We start from the raw sequence: 16852 nt of genomic DNA on the forward strand, positions 1-16852 counted from the left end.
GTGTGTTTGTGTATGTGTGTCACATATTCTTTATCCAGTCCACCACTGAAGGGCATCTAGGTAGATTCCATGTTTTTCTATTGTGAATAGTGTTGTGATGAACATACACATTCATGTGACTTTATGGTAGAATGATTTATATTCCTTTTGGTATATACCCAGTAATGGGATGGCTGGGTCTAATGGTAGTTCTGTTTTAGATTCTTTGAGAAATCTCCAAACTGCTTTCCACAGTGGCTGAGCTGTTTACATTCCCACCAACAGTGTTTCAGCATTCCTTTTTTCTCTGCAGCCTCACCAGCATCTGTAGTTTTTTTGACTTTTTAATAATAGCCATTCTGACCAGTATGAAATGGTATCTCATTGTGGTTTTGATTTGCATTTCTGTAATTATTAGTGATGTTGAGCATTTTTTTCGTATGCCTGTTGACCATTTGTATGTCTTCTTTTGAGAAGTGTCTCTTCATGTCCTTGTCTATTTTAAATAGGGTTGTTTGTTTTTTGCTTGTTAATTTGTTGATGTTCTTTATCAATTCAGGATATTAGACCTTTGTTGGATGCATAACTTGCAAATATTTTCTCCCATTGTGTAGATTGTCTGTTTACTCTGTTGATAGTTTCTTTTGCTGTGCTGAAGGTCTTTAGTTTAATTAGGTCCCATTTGTCAATTTTAGTTTTGTCACAGTTGCTTCTGGAGTCTTCATCATGAAATATTTGGCAACGCCTATATCCAGAATGGTATTTCCTAGGTTTTCTTCTAGAGATTTTGTAGTTTTAGGTTTTACATCTAAGTCTTTAATCAGTCTTGAGTTGATTTTGTATATGATAGTAGGAAGGGGTCCAGTTTAATTCTTCTGCATATGACTAGCCAGTTCTGCCAGAACCATTTATTAAATAGGAAGTCCTTTCCCTATTGCTTGTTATTGTTGCCTTTGTTGAAGATCAGATGTTTGTAGATATACATCTTTATTTCCAAATTCTCTGTTCAATTCATTTGCTGTATGTGTCTGTTTTTGTGCTAGGACAATGCAGTTTTCATTACTGTAGCCTTGTAGTATCATGGGAAATTCGGTAATGTGATGTCTCTGACTCTGTTCATTTTGCTTTGGATTGCTTTGGCTATTTGGGCTCTTTTTTGGTTCCATATGAATTTTACAATAGTTTTTTTTTCTAATTCTGTAAAGAATGTCATTGGTAGTTTGATAGGAATGGCATCAAATCTGTAAGTTGCCTTGGGTAGTATGACCATTTCATTTAACAATATTGGTTCTTCCTATCCATGAGCATGAAATGTCTTTCCATTTGTTTGTGTTGTCTCTGATTTCTTTCAGCAGCATTTTGTAATTCCCATTGCAAAGAACTTTCACATCCCTGATTAGTTGTATACCTAGGTATTTTATTTTTTTCTGTGGTTATTGTGACTGGGATTGTGTTCTTGATTTGATGCTCATTTTGGATGTTATGTGTATATAGATATGCTACTGATTTTTTTTACATTGATTTTGTATCTGAAACTTTGCTGAAGTTGTTTATCAAGTCTAGGAACCTTTGGACAGACACTGTGAGATTTTCTAGGTATAAAATTATATCATCTGCAAAGAGAGAGATAGTTTGACTTCTTCTCTTCCTGGCTGAATGCTTTTTATTTCTTTCTCTTGCCTGATTGCTCTGACTAGAAATTCCAGTGCTATGTTGAATAAGAGTGGTGAAAGTCGGCATCCTTGTCTTGTTCCAGTTCTCAAGGGGAATGCTTTTGCCCATTCAGTATGATATTGGCTGTGGGTTTGACCTAGATGGCTCTTATTATTCTAAGGTATGTTCCTTTGATAACTATTTTGTTGAGAGTTCTCAACATAAAGGGATGTTGAATTTTATTAAAAGCCTTTTCTGCATCTATTGAAATGATCATGTGGTTTTTGTTTTTAGTTCTGTTTTTGTGATGAATCACATTTATTGATTTGCATATGTTGAATCAATCTCACATCCCAAGAATAAAGCCCAAATGATCATGGTGAATTAACTTTTTGATGTGCTGCTGGATTTCGTTTTCTTGCATTTTGTTGAGGATTTTTGCATCTATGTTCATCAAGGATATTGGCCTAAAGATTTTTTTTCATTGTGTTACTGCCAGATTTGGGTATCAGAATGATGCTGGCCTCATAGAATGTGCTAAAGAGGAGTCCCTTCTCCTCAATTTTTTGGAATAGTTTTAGTATGGTTCAGGTTTGTTACCAGCTCTTCTTTATATGTCTGGTAGAATTCAGCTGTGAATCCATCTGGTCTAGGGTTTTTCTGGTCGGTAGTCTTTTTATTACTGATTCAATTTTGAAACTGATTACCAGTCTATTCAGGGTTTCAATTTGTTCCTGGCTCAATCTTGGAAGGTTGTGTTTCTAGAAATTTATCAATTTCTTCTAGGTTTTCTATGTTGTGTGTATAGAGGTGTTCATAATAATTTCTGAAGGTTTTTTGTATTTATATGGTGTCAGTGGTAATGTCCCCTTTGTCATTTCTGATTGTGTTTATTTGGATATTAGTCTTCATTAGTCTAGCTAGCAGTCTATCAATCTTATTTATTCTTTCAAAGAACTAATATTTTGTTTCATTGATCTTCTGTATGATTTTTTACATCTAAATTTCATTCAGTTCTGCTCTGATTTTGGTTATTTCTTTTCTTTTACTAGCTTTGGGGTTGGTTTGCTCTGGTTCCTCTAGCTGTGATGTTAGGTTATTGACATGGGATCCTTTTAACGTTTTGATGTGGACATTAGTGCTATAAACTTTCCTCTTAACACTGCTTTAGCTGTGTCCCAGAGATTCTGGTATTTTGTATCTTTATTTTCATTAGTTTCAAAGAATTTGCTGATTTCTGCCTTATTTCCATTGTTTACCCAAAACTAATTTATTAGCAGGTTGTTTAATTTTCATATAATGGTATGGTTTTGAGAAATCTTCTTAGCATTGATTTCTATTTTTATTGTGCTGTGGTCCAAGCGTATGGGTGGTGTGATTTTGTTTTTGTTTTGTTTTGTTTTGTTTGTTAAGAATTGCTTTATGGCTGAGCATTTTGTCAACTTTAGAGTATGTGCCATGTTCAGATTAGAACAATGTATATTCTGTTATTGTTGAGTGAATTCCTCTGTAGATGTTTGTTAGGTCCATTGGGTCAAGTGTCATGTTTAGGTCCCAAATATCCTTGTTAGTTTTCTGCCTCAATTATCTGTCTAATGCTGTCAGTGGGTTGTTGGAACTCTCTCTCTCTATTATTTTGTGGTTATCTGAGTCTCTCCATACATCTCTAAGGACTTGCATTATGAATCTGGGTTCTCTGATTTTTGGGTGCATATATTTTTAGGATAGTAAAGTCTTCTTGTTGGATTGATCCCTTTACATTATACAATGTCCTTTTTTCATTGGTTTAAAGTCTACTTTGTCTGAAATTAGAGTAGCAACCCCTGTTCTTTCCTGTTTTTAATTTGCTGGTAGAATTTTCTCCATCCCTTTAATCTGTGCCTATGAGTGTCACTGCATGTGAGATGGGTCTCTTGAAGATAGCATGTAGTTGGGTCTTACTTCTTTCTCCAACTTACCACTTTACCCTGTGTCATTTAAATGGGACATTTAGCCTGTTTATGTTCAGGGTTATTATTGATATGTGTGGATTTGATCCGGTTATTGTGTTGTTAGCTGGTTGTTATGTGGACTTGATTGTGTAGTTGCTTTCTTCTGTCAGTGGTCTATGTACTTTAGTGTGTTTTTGTGATGGCTGGTAATGGCCTTTTATTTCCACATTTAGCACTCCCTTAAGGACCTCTTGTAAGGCATGTCTTTTGGTCATGAATTAACTTAGCATTTGCTTGTCTGAACAGGATTTTATTTTTCCTGTGTTTATGAAGCTTAGTTTGGATGAGTATGAAATTCCTAGTTGGAATTTCTTTTCTTTAAAGATGCTGAACAGAACATAAACCCTCAATGTCTTCTGGCTTGTTGAGTTTCTGCTGAAAGGTCCGCAGTTAGTCTGATGGGGTTCTTTTGAAGGGGTACCTTTTCTCTAGCTGCCTTTAATGTTTTTTCTTTATTATTGATCTTGGAGAATCTGATGACTATGTGTCTTGGGATGGTCGTCTTATATAGTATCTCAAAAGGGTTATTTGAATTTCCTGAATTTGAATGTTGACCTCACTAGTGAGTTTGGAGAAATTTCATGGATAGTATCCTCAAATATGTTTTCCAAATTGCTTGCTTTCTCTTCTTGTCTTCCAGGGATGCCAAAGAGTCATAGGTTTTTGTCTCTTTACATAATCCCAAGTTTTTTGGATGTTTTATTCATTTTTTTGATTCTTCTCAATTTCTGTCTGAGTTGATTTGAATAACTAGTCTTTGGGCTCTGAGATTTCTTCCTCAGCCTCATCTATTCTGCTGTTAATACTTCTGTTTGTATTATGAAATTCTTGTAGTGAATTTTTCAGCTCTATCAGACCAATTCAATTCTTTCTTAAAATGGCTCTTGTATCATTTTACTGAATTCCTTGGATTGGGTTTCAACTTTCTTCTGAATCTCAATGATCATCATTGCCATTTAGGTTCTGAATTCTAAGTCTGTCATTTCAGCCATTTCAGCCTGGTTAAGAATGATTGCTGGGGAGCAAGTTTGGAGGTAAGAAGTTGCTCTGGCTTTTTGAGTTGCCAAAATTTTTGCATTAGTTCTTTCTCATCTTTGTGGGCTGTTTCTTTAGTCTTTGATGTTGGTGTTCTTTGGATGGGGATTTTTACTTTATACTCTTTGAGGCCCTTGAGGTTTTGATTGCAGTATAAGTTGGGTTCTGTCAACAGGTTTTATTTCTGGATGATTTCAGAAGATCGGGGCTCAACTCAGCACTCCTGGCCTGCATGCTCTAACTCTGAGGAGCTGGAACCAGGCTTACAGCTTTGTTCTCTGGCCCCTCTAGTTTAAGCACCTGCTGCACTGGAGGAGCCAAGGTATTTCCGGTGTGCCTGCAACAACACCCTGATGGGGGTGCCAGCAAAAGCACTTCATTGAATTGGTGAGGTCCACACGTGCACACATGCCATCAAAGTGGTGGGAAAAGGCTGTGGGCAAGTGTGCGCCATCGAAGGAGTGGGGGAGACTGTGAATGTGTGTACATTGGTGGGGACCCATCTGCTGAAGCTCTTTGATGGTTAGACAGGGTCTGCCAGCAGAAGAGGTATGGTAGTGGCCACTGGGAAGCACCCGGATTGGGCATTTGAGGCTGCACTACAAGCAGGTCCACCAGGAAGGGACCCCAGGAAAGGTTGGCAGACAGGGGAGCACTCATATTAGACTGGCTTTATCCCACAGGTAAGACACCCCTACTCTGTCCAGACCCAACAGTCAACGAAGCCAAAGCCATCTGGGGGAGCATGGTGAGCCTTGGGGGATGGGCATTTCTGGCCATGCTCTACTGCAACTACCAAACCCTCTCGGCTCTGCAAGGAGTGGAGTCCTGTTCATGCTAGCTGTCCAAGCAGCTCTGTCTGCAAGCTGAAATGACTGTGGCGGTCGTGAGGTCTTCTGCAGCTAGGATTCCAAAAGTCCATGGTGAGAGGTGGCTACTCCTTGCCTATTAACTCACTTTTTACCCAGGACCTGCTGGGGCCAGGAATGAGTCCTGGTGCTTGGCAGCCCCATATAGGGTTCCCAGCTTCCTGTCTCTTTAGCCTAGGGTCTGTTTCCTCCTTGCATCCACTCTCAAGACTTCCTTCCGAGGATCTGCCTGGAGCGTTCTGGCCTTTATGGTCTGCTCTCTCAGTGGGAGACGTTCTTCCTGGCTGCATCTAGTCAGCCATCTTGTCTCCCTCTGAGACTGTTTTTTCAATCATAAAGGATGTTAATATTATTAAATACTTTTCTAGTACCTACTGAATTAATCACATAAGTTAATTCTTAATTACATTTATCTTGAGTGTTAAATCATCCTTGAATTCCTGGAATAAACCCATTTTGTAGTAATGTATTTTCTTCTTACATACCACTGCATTCTATTTGCTAAATAATTCTTTATTATTTTGCATCTAAATTAGTAGACTTCAGAAGAACCTGCTGTCTTTAAAGAAAGTGTTGGAAAGTGTTTGTTCTTTTTCTACTCTCTGGAAGATTTTGCATAACTCATTATTTCCTACATATTTTGAAAAATTCACTTTTAAAGCCCACTATGTATAGACATTTGTGGGTGTAAGAAGATTTTTAAATAATGTCCAACTTATTTAATTGTTATTGCACTTTAAATATCATTTATTTCTTCTTTCATAAATTTTGGTGTAATGTGTTTTATTAAACCATTTCATTCAAATTAGCATGTTTATTGGCATGTATTTGTTCATAATGTCCTCTTATAATCTGCTAAATGTCTCTAAGTCTGTAGTAGTGTCTTTGTTTCTATTTTGTTATTGGTAATTTGTGGTTTCTATACTTTTTCCTTCATTAATTTTGTGGGAATTTATCAATTTTGTAAATATCTTTAAGAATCAATTATTTGTTTCTATTTTATATCTATTTTCTATTTTATTGATTTGTGGTCCTATTTTTTACTATTTCCTTGATTCTACTTCTTCGGTTTTGATTTGCTCTTTCTTTTCTAGTGTTTTGAGGTGGAAGATTTGGTCACTAATTTTTAATGTTTCTTCTTTTCTGTTATATTTATTTAAGGTTAGACTCTCTCTAATCAGCATATTATGAGCTGCACCCTACAAGTTTTAGTACGCAATATCTTCATTAGCATTCAGTGTGAAATCTTTTATAATTTCTACTTTGCCTTAGATCTATGGATTTAGTTATAAATGTATTGTTTAATTCTAAACACTTAGTAGTTTTTATTATTTATTTCTAGTTTAATCCCACTATGGTAGGGAAATGATTTTAATATTTTGAATTTATCAAGGCTTATTTTACATGGTATTCTTTGTTAAATGTTTCATTGTGCTTTTTAAAAAAATGTGACTTTTATTATTAATTAGTAGAATGACCCCTGTATCATTATGAAATTTCTAGCAATATATTTTGCTTTTTATTTTTTTAAAAGTATTTCTATGCCAACTTTTTAAAGTAGAACATTTTTGACATTTATTGTTTTATATTCTTTTAATTTCAACTTTTTTATCTTTATATAAATCTTGTACCTCTTATAAGCAGCATATACCTTTATTTGTTATTTGTTTATTTGTTATTGTTAACTTGTCTGAGAATCTTAGTCAGTTTGCATTTAGTTATTTGTATGTTTAGGTTAATATCTACAATCTTATCCTTTGTTTTCTCTATGTATCAGGGACAAGTCAGAAACCACATAAGTAATTTTAACAAGAAGAATTTAATATAAAAATTATTAACTAGTAAAAGATAGCTGGGGAAGGCTTATAGACATCCCTCCCCCAAATATTCGTATCTGGAACCTGTTAATATGTTACTTTCTATGACAGTAAGGATGTTGCAGAGATGATTAAGTTAAAGATTTTGAGAAAATTGTCTTGATTATCTAGATGGGCTCAGTATAATCACAAAGGTCATTATAAGGGGAAGATGGAGGCAGGAGAGTCAGTATCAGAGAAGGAGATGCAATAAAAAAATCAGGGTCATAGTCAGAGATTTGAAGATGCTATGGTTCTGCCTTTGAAGATGGAAGATGAGGTCATGAGCCATGGAGTGCAGGCAACCTTTAAAAGCTGGAAAAGGCAAAGGAATGCTCTCCTCTTGATTCTCCAAATGGAATGTAGACCTGCTAACACATTGATTTTAGCCCAGTGAAATGCATTTTGGACTTCTGTCCTACAGAACTGTAAAGTAGTAGATTTGTGTTACTTTTAAGCCACTAAATTGGTGGTAGTTTCTTACAGCAACAACAAGAAACAAATTTATTAGCTAACCTAACCACTAATGAGGCAAGTGGCAATTCTAAGGACTTTCAAAACAGCAAAGTAGGAGCAGCTGCTACCTCTAGGGATGTGGGTGAGTACCCAGGAAAATATATCTTTCCTGTAGCTATTTTTAAATTTTCTCTACGTCTTTGGGTTTTGGCTATCTTACTCTGATGTGGTTTATTTTTATATATTTTGTTTTATAGATTTCATCTTGGGTTTGCTGAGCTTATTGAATCTATGATTTATGTCTTTCCTCATATTTGAAAAATGTTTGGTCTTTATCTCCTAATGTATTACTTCTTCCAATTTTCTCTTTCTTCAACCATATTTATATCATGTTAGATCTTTCAACTGCATTGTATTTATGTCTGACACTCTTTTAGTTTTATTTTTATTTTCTTTTTCTATGGTTTAGGTTGTATATTTTCAATTGCACCTGTCTTCCAGTTTCCTACTCCTAACTTTACTTGTCTCCAATCTATTGAATGCTTTTTTCAGCGAGTAACTTTTTAGTTTTAGAATATTCATTTGATTCCTAGAAAAGTAAGTTCCAGTTGACTCTTAAAATTCTCCTTCTTTGCATCCACTTGGTCCAATGTTTGCTCTATTCTATTGAACATATTAATCATAGTTATTTTAAAGTCCTTATCTGTTAACTGCAATAATACTGTGGCTCTGATTTCATTTCCTATTTTTTTTCTCTTGATTATGGGTCATATGGACATGACTCTTTCACATCCCTGGTGACTTTAGATTGAATGAATGTTGGACATTGTATATTAAAAACAGGAGATGTATTCATCTGTTCTCACACTGCTAATAAAGACATACCCCAGACTGGATAATTTATAAAGGAAAGAGGTTTAAATAGCTTACAGTTTCCCATGGCTGGGGAGGCCTCACAATCATGGCAGAAGGCAAATGAGGAGTAAAGTCACATCTTACATGGTGGCAGGAAAAGACAGAGCTTGTGTAAGGGAATTCCCCTTTATAAAACCATTAGATCTGTGAGACTTACTATCATGAGAACAGCATGGGAAAGACCTGCCCCTATAATTCAATTACCTCCCACCAGTTCCTTTTCATGACACATGGGAATTATGACAGCTACAATTCAAGATTAGATTTGGGTGGGGACACACAGCCAAACAATATCAGGAGAGAATCTAAATGATGTTGTCTTCCAACAGAGATAGTTCACCATTTTTTCTGCTAGGCTGATATGGTTGGAAGTTTGTTTGAAGATTAATTTAATTCAGTCTACCATTTTCCCCCTTTCCCTTGTGTCTCCAGTATTGCCACTACAAACCTGTGCAACCACTAGAGTATGTGCTGGTTCCTCTGTGCCCTAGCATTAGATCTCTGTGGCCAAGCCTTGTTCTCAGTCTCTATCTGCACCCATTAGGAAATTTCTTGAGGAAAGAAGCAGTTGGAGATCATCAAAACAAATTCATTACTCCTTTTAAACCTTTTAGTTTTTACTCCTGTGTCTCAGATCACCTAATTAAAATTGTTACTTTTAGGGGATAGGTAGGAATAAGGCAGAGAGGATGGAAATGGGAGCAATTCTTCTCAATGTAGTTTTCAGTTTTGGATAATGTTAATGCTTTATATATTCAAAATAAATTTAAAATTAAAAGGAATCAAAAAGAAGACTCTAAAATTGAATACAGGCATATGTATGAACTCAACAATATATCAACTTGATAATGTAATCATAGAGAACAGAATAAGTTCAACTAATCTACGGGCAAAATAATCTGATTGCATATCCTTAGTATGTTAGTATGTTTAATCTTTAATAACATTAAACCTTATTCGGTGCATTTATTGTTAGTGCATATATTGCACTAAATATTAAACCTTATTGAGTATATATATTGTACAGTTGAAACTATTTTATTATATTTTAACATAAAGTAAATAGATTGATATTATAATAAAAGATTTTTAATTAAAAGGGGTGCAAATATGTATGTAACTAACAATATGAGCTCACTTTCTCTCTCACGTGCATATACACACGTGCACACACATGCACACATGCGCGCACACACACTCATACACACCTCAGCTTTTTCCACTAAAGTGGCCTAAAAGCAATGATCCTCCAGTGGCAATGAGCATACATAGTGCTCAAATTCTGTTCTCTAAATAATAATTTTCAACCAAAAGGAATTAGGGCCCCTTGGAGAAAACTAATTCCAAATCTAAGGCAGGAAAGTACAGAGTGAGCTTGGGACATGTTGTTGCATGTATTAGCAAAGGAATGTCCAAAGACAAATGAGGTTATTTTAAAGCCATGGAACCAGCTTGAAGCAGTTCCACTGTTTAGATCTGGGAACGTTTGAGCATTGAGGACAATAATTGGTTGAATTAAACAAATCCATGAGTCAGCTGTAATACTCGAAATGATTAAATAAAAGGAGAAAGATGGCTACAGGGATATTGACTAAGAAAAGCTCATTTTTATAGAAAGAATGATAGGATCAGAAAATATTCATTTTGTCATTCCTCCAAACTCAGGAGGAACTCAAAAATGGGTACAAAAACCATTGCAGGAAAAGTGACTGGGTATGTGCATAGCGTCAGGAGATGTGCATAGTGTCAAAGTATCTCATCACACATTACTTGATAATTACAAAGGAGAAAAGTGAACCTTCACAGTGGCAAGACTTGACTTCTACCTCTTTCAAAGAGTGAGTAAATTTACTATCTCTAATAATTAGATTATATTGTGTCCCCTGATATGATACAATATGGTGTACACACTCCATTACCTATAAAATATTTTTTCTCTAAATATTAACTTCAATTTATACACTTCTAAGCCAAACTTCTGGTTTAGAGAAAATACAAGAGCTAGAGAAAACAGTTAAATGATAACATGAGAAAATAATCACAGTGATCTAGATTCTTCTAGAAATAAAAGTAATTTTAAAAAGCAGGAGAAAGTTCAAATTTTAGGGACTAAAGAAACCTAACAAAGCAGTTTATTATAAACCTCGATTATAATAGTTTACTATATTATTAGCTATTAATAGTTTATTATTTTTACTGTAAAGTGCAGGGAAAGATCTCCGTTGTTCCTCTCCAAAGTCCAATCTCTCCAACTCCAGAGAATGTTTTGTAAATGATTTATGTAATTTTTATAAAAATTATAATCAGTAAAAGCATAAGTGAGTAGCTATATGTTATTTTAAAATACATTTGTAGTGAAAACATATAAACATGTCTATACAGTTTATTTATTCAAATTAACAGACTACTGTATTCCATTATATAACAATACCACAATTATCTACTCCTCTCCTGATAGAGATTTGTATTAGTTTTCAACATTTTAAACTTAAAAATTAATTCTATATCTAACAATCTTTTCTCTTGTACATCCATATACTTTCTAAAGTGTGATGGTAATTTTCACATTATCCAGCAGTATATGAGTGGTTTCATTTCTGGTCTGTACAACTTTGGTAATGACAAATTTTTGAGTTTTGCTAATCTGAGGTAAATAGATAAAAATAGTTTCTCATTACTGTTACAGGAAGCAATTGTCCAATTATTAGTGAAATTGTCATTTCATGCTATCGGCTATTTGAAATTCCTCCTCTAATGTAAGTGTCCTTTTCTCATTTTTCTACTATATTGTTTGTGGTTTTCATATTGATTTAAAGTTATTTGTGTTTTTTATTTATGTTGCAATCTTCTCCTAGTTGGTGAATTGCTTTTAAATCTAGGGTGCCTTAGCTTATTATATTATTTTCCATATTTTTAAACTAAAAATAATGAGAACTGGTAACATCTGAAATTTTATATGTAGCCTCCTAATTAATTTTTACCAAGTTTATGGTACAGTCATCATTGGCAAGGTAAGTCTAGGAGACTGAATTCCCATATCACATTGGACAGTTTCCTGAAGACTGGCTCTCTCTTGGTAAAGGTGTATCCTTTGATAGGGTAAATATGATTAACTTCCAAGGAAATGAAAAATTTACAACCTTTAAATATCCAAGACCCAGGGAGGGACCTCTGCTCTCAATAGATCTAGAGGAATCCTCCCTAATGATGATGGCCACACCTCAGTTTTGAAACACCAAGCCATGAAAATAGAGGGACACTTACAGTTCTATTTATTGAGTGCATTTTTGAGACTTTCAAAGCTCACTGAGCATGCTCTGATTTAGGTATAATAGATTCAAAATGTATCACTTGTGCATTACCTTCCCCACATTCCAGTTCCTTTTCCTGCAGCCTTTCTGGCCTTCTAGCTCTAGCTGAAGACCACCTAAAGAAGGAGAAGGATGTGACTTAGGGGTAGTTTCTTCTAGAAAGGTAAAGGAGGAGAAGAACATCTAGTGTTGACTTGGAAGTGGGAATATTCAAGGAGAGAGAGAGAGAGAAAGAGAGAATTCCAACTTCTAACCTCCTTCTTTTGAAACTCATAGGAGGTGAGTGGGGAGAGTTAAAATATCCTCATAAGTTTGAGGACTATTCCTAGGGAGCCAGTGACACCATTTCCCACTTCCGAGTAGCTTGGTGTTTGGTTTGAGATTCTTCAGAGAGATTTTACTCTCACTTGTCACCACTCGGGAGCAGCTTATAGGATATCCTAAGTGCCCCCTTTGTCCTTGTGGGGGAATGAGGATGTGGTGAGAAATTGGGAAACCTGGGATCTGGTGGGAAAATGGTGGAGTGAATGCACCTTGCTGTGGGAGGCAATGGTGCAAAAGCCAGAGAGCTCAGCGTGCCATCTTTCTGGATGCAGTAATGTCCTAAAAGGCAGAATAAAGACCACAGGTCTTTCTTGGCTGCCATAACTTCCCTTGCACCCAGATCCCCACATACAGAGAGTGACAGGGAAGAGGCAAGGAAGTAATAAGATGATTTAAACTTTTCTCTTAGAGGGGTTTGAACTGAGAATTGAATGAATATTTACCTGAAAGGACCCTTTTAACTTGGAAGACGCTGGATTACTTTTAATTGGCAATTTTTAGAAATCCCTCTCCCCATCCTATCCTCCTCTGATGCTATCATGGGCATGGAAGTGCCAGAGCAAGGTGAGATATAGAAAATAAAGATACAGTTTTACACATAGATTTGTGATCTTTAGGATTTTATTCCAGTTAGATGATAATTCATTCCTACAAATACACTATCTTCTATATTTCTGAGGGGAAAAATCATAAAGACTCATTATTCTCATATTGTTAACTCTGTTCTGGGCACCAAGTTGAGGCTGCTTCACACTGGCAATGTTCTTAGTATTTTCTTTAAAAACCATGCCATGGGCACTGTAAATGTAATCTGGTACATTTCTTCCCTTATATGATATTTGGTCTATAATTTGGTGGACAACATTTTACATATTCTTAAAGGCTATTTTGTCTGTGATGTTCAAATACATAAATATCAGATAACCTGTCTGCATTTTAATTTTTAGTTTTCTTTACTACTAAAGTAACTTCTAAATCTAATATTACAGATGATTATGTTATCTATATATTATCTGTAATATTCTTATGAATAGTAAGAAGTCTTATTTTTAAAAATTATTGTCAGAAGCTCAGAAATCATTTGTTTTGTGAATGATGCATTCAAAACACCCTTCAAAGCTTTATGGAGCTATACAAGGGAATGCAGTGTTCCAGTTCTGAGGTTTTATAATTACTGAGGAAAAAGGTGGACACATGTCCCTACCCTCACCCCATGTCTCCTTCTTAATGTCCATTCAGATGCCTTGTGACAACAGTGGTTGTACTAGAGTCACCTTTATTCAGTCAAATATTGACATGCAATATTGACACACCTGTATTAACATTTCCATTCCCAGATGACTCATTTACTGGGAGCAAGTTCACATGCCAATCCATAGTAGACATCTAATAAGTATTTGTTGGATGAATAAATGAACATATAGGCCGATTTGCATGAGACCTTAAAAAAATAAGGTGCGGAATATTCTTGTGGTAAAACAAATAATTATGTGATAAGTTCCTTCTTTTTTCTCTTGATATTCATGGCATCAACTTTTTACTTTTATCTGGTATTTGATAAAACGTGTATTAATGGAAGTTGCAGTAGAGAAGAAAAATGAGATATTTATTTTTATTTTTAGAAAATGGGAATAAATCATGGAAAAGTTTATGATTTATTGAGAGTTATTTTATGAAGTTCTGATCTGAGATATCACATTTCTGCAGTTCAGATTAACTCACTGAAATTGACATCGGCCAGTCTGAATTTCAAGAAATTACCTGCTGGAGACAAGAGGGATCTCTTCTTCAGATTTGCAGTCTGGGGAAGACAGCCTCTATTGTACTTTAGAACCTGAGATATGGTGGTGGAGGGAGCCCTGGGTCAGTAGGAGTGGGGTCGGAGTGGTAAGATTCACCCTTAGGTTAGTATTGACGTAAGGTGACGAGGAGCTGTAGACAAAAGATTGTAACCATAAGAACTTCATAGTTTTTGTATTTTCACTGAGTTTATATTTGGTGTGTTTTTTGTCTTTTCTTTATGATTATCAATAAAACGCTTGAAACGAGATGAGTTTGGGGAATAATTTTTGGGAATACCACAAAAGACACTTTTGTGATGGAAATCCTTAAAAACACACAATCCATTACCTCATTGGGTTCAAAAGGCAATTGTGAACTACTGTGGAGTTTGGAAAGAAGCAATGAGGTAATCAAGGATACTGTTGAAAATCTAGCTTATCCTATGGATGGAAGGAAATTGAAACTAATGGAGGGGAGGCTGGTAAAACAATAGGGTTTGAGACAATTCTGTGGCATTAGAAATGAAAGAGGAAGGTGAATCCAGGAGACGGAGCTTGCAGTAAGCTGAGATCGCGCCACTGCACTCCAGCCTGGGCGACAGAGCAAGACTCCATATCAAAAAAAAAAAGAAAGAAAGAAAGAAAAGAAAGAGGAAGTAATAATCTGTGAAATTTTTCCTTAGGAACTTATTGGCAATTTAAAAAATGAATTTGTTAAGCCATGCTGGTTCTGACCCAAAAGCCATTCCCCAGCCTTCCTCACTCCCCTCTCTACTGGCAGAGATTGTCTCTCATTTTACAAGCTGAAAATGCCAGATGTTTGCTTTTACAGTCTTCCTTACACCCAGAGCATGTGCATATGTTTAAACGGTCAAGAAGTCATAACATGGGTGTCTGGGAAAGCTTTTATCCCACAAAAACAACACTTCACTCAAAAAACAAACCAAACAAAGAAAAATTCTCCTTCCTGTCATTGGATGTGAGGCCCAGACCTCTAGTAACCATTTTGTGACCACAAAGCAACAAGCCTGAGGAACAGTCCTACACGCTGAGCAACAGGCAGAAATATTGCCATCGCTGAGTTGCAGAAACAAATCTAGAAATGTTTTGCTTCTGTAATTATTTTTATGGGAGATTACAAGTGGGTTTACTGTTCACTTTTTAAATCTTATTTCTCTATGATGTGTAGCTTGGGTAAATTTTACCTTAAATCCACTTTTTTATGTAAGGTAACATATTTGTGGGTTTCAAGGATTAAGATGTGGGCATACATGGAAGCCATTATTTTGCCCACCACAGGTGAAAAAGGGAGTGTTATTCTTAAATCATTTGGAAGGACCTCTGTGTAAATGCAAAAGCCACACAAGAAAATGCTGTCATTCTTTTGATATGGACTCTAATTTCCAATTCATGGTTGTCTGCTTCCTTTTTAGAGTATTATTTATCCTCCTAATAAAAAGAAAGTGAAATTTCCCATTTCTTTACATTTGTTGGCTTTTGGTTAGTCATTTTGAAGAAGACCTTTGGAGAGGACCTAACATTGTAAAAGTGATAGATTTAGATTGTTCTAATAACAGAGTTAGTAGGCTTGAATACAATCCTTTTTGTATTTAGAAGACACAGAACTCTGTTGCATGAGGTTTATATCCTTTTTGAAGCAGGAGAATTTGGTTACATAGCAATAGAAAAATTTAGTAAGACAATTTATTTTCAAATTAGGGTAAGAGAAATGCTTTTTTCTCTGTTAAGTAGTTAACAAGATGATTAATTTTATTAACTCACTAGAGCATAAGATAAGTTTTGGGAAAGCCTCCAGATTTTGTGCAGTTATTGCCTAAAACACTTTACATGGCTTTGGAAACTTGTGCTATATGGATTACTTAGCTATGGCTTTGATAGCTTTTTGACTAGGAGAGACTTCAATAATTAAACTGATAATTGCTTTAATCTGGGCTTTGTTTTTATATCTACTTTTGGCTTCCACTTAATGGAGGTAGAGATACTAGCTAGCAGTCAAACTACTTTTGCTATAGATATTGTGTTGGGAAAAACAACTTTTTATTTCTGTTTAACAAATGTTTTAAAAATCAATGTTTCTCTGGAAATTTACAGTCTCCTCGGAGATGACTATCTATAACATTAAATTCATTGTTGATTTTAACCTCATGCAATCCATGTACATGGCTCTTGCTCATCCTCCATTACTTTATTTTGTTATTATTATTGTTTTTACACAGAGCCCACTTACGTGTGCATGAAGAACAAGACTATTTTAAGCAACTGAACAAGATATCACTGCAACCTGGGAAACAACTTTGATCCTTCAATTTCTGCACAATTAATTCTGTGGCAGGTAGCTTAGGAATCCCAAGCAGGCATAGAAACCATGATGAGGTCTCCTGTGCAACCTCTCCAGATCTGAAACAGCCCCTGCAAATGCTGATTGCTTGCAAATGCAACTGTCTAGGTTACATACAAAATGAACATAATAAGTTTTTATTTCCCATGGTGATACACCAACAGCTACATTTGGCTTCTAATAGTCTGCAATTCAGTAATAATAGCTTGGTTCAGTTTAGTTTATTGAAGACATAAAAATACTTGGCAGCCAGAGGCTAGAATGCATGGTTCAAGGGAACAGGATTCCAACAGGGACCACAGGACATGTACGTGGAACATGGG

At 35.5% G+C, this 16852-nt stretch overlaps 1 pseudogene; it reads left to right on the plus strand.

Annotated features, from left to right (window-relative positions):
* The first annotated feature begins 1059 nt into the window (after window positions 1-1059).
* Window positions 1060-16541, plus strand: LOC134738447 (putative uncharacterized protein encoded by LINC00470; annotated as a pseudogene).
* The last annotated feature ends 311 nt before the right edge of the window (window positions 16542-16852 follow it).

The sequence above is a fragment of the Pongo pygmaeus genome, chromosome 17 (genome assembly GCF_028885625.2).
Source record: "Pongo pygmaeus isolate AG05252 chromosome 17, NHGRI_mPonPyg2-v2.0_pri, whole genome shotgun sequence".
Lineage (NCBI taxonomy): Eukaryota > Metazoa > Chordata > Mammalia > Primates > Hominidae > Pongo > Pongo pygmaeus.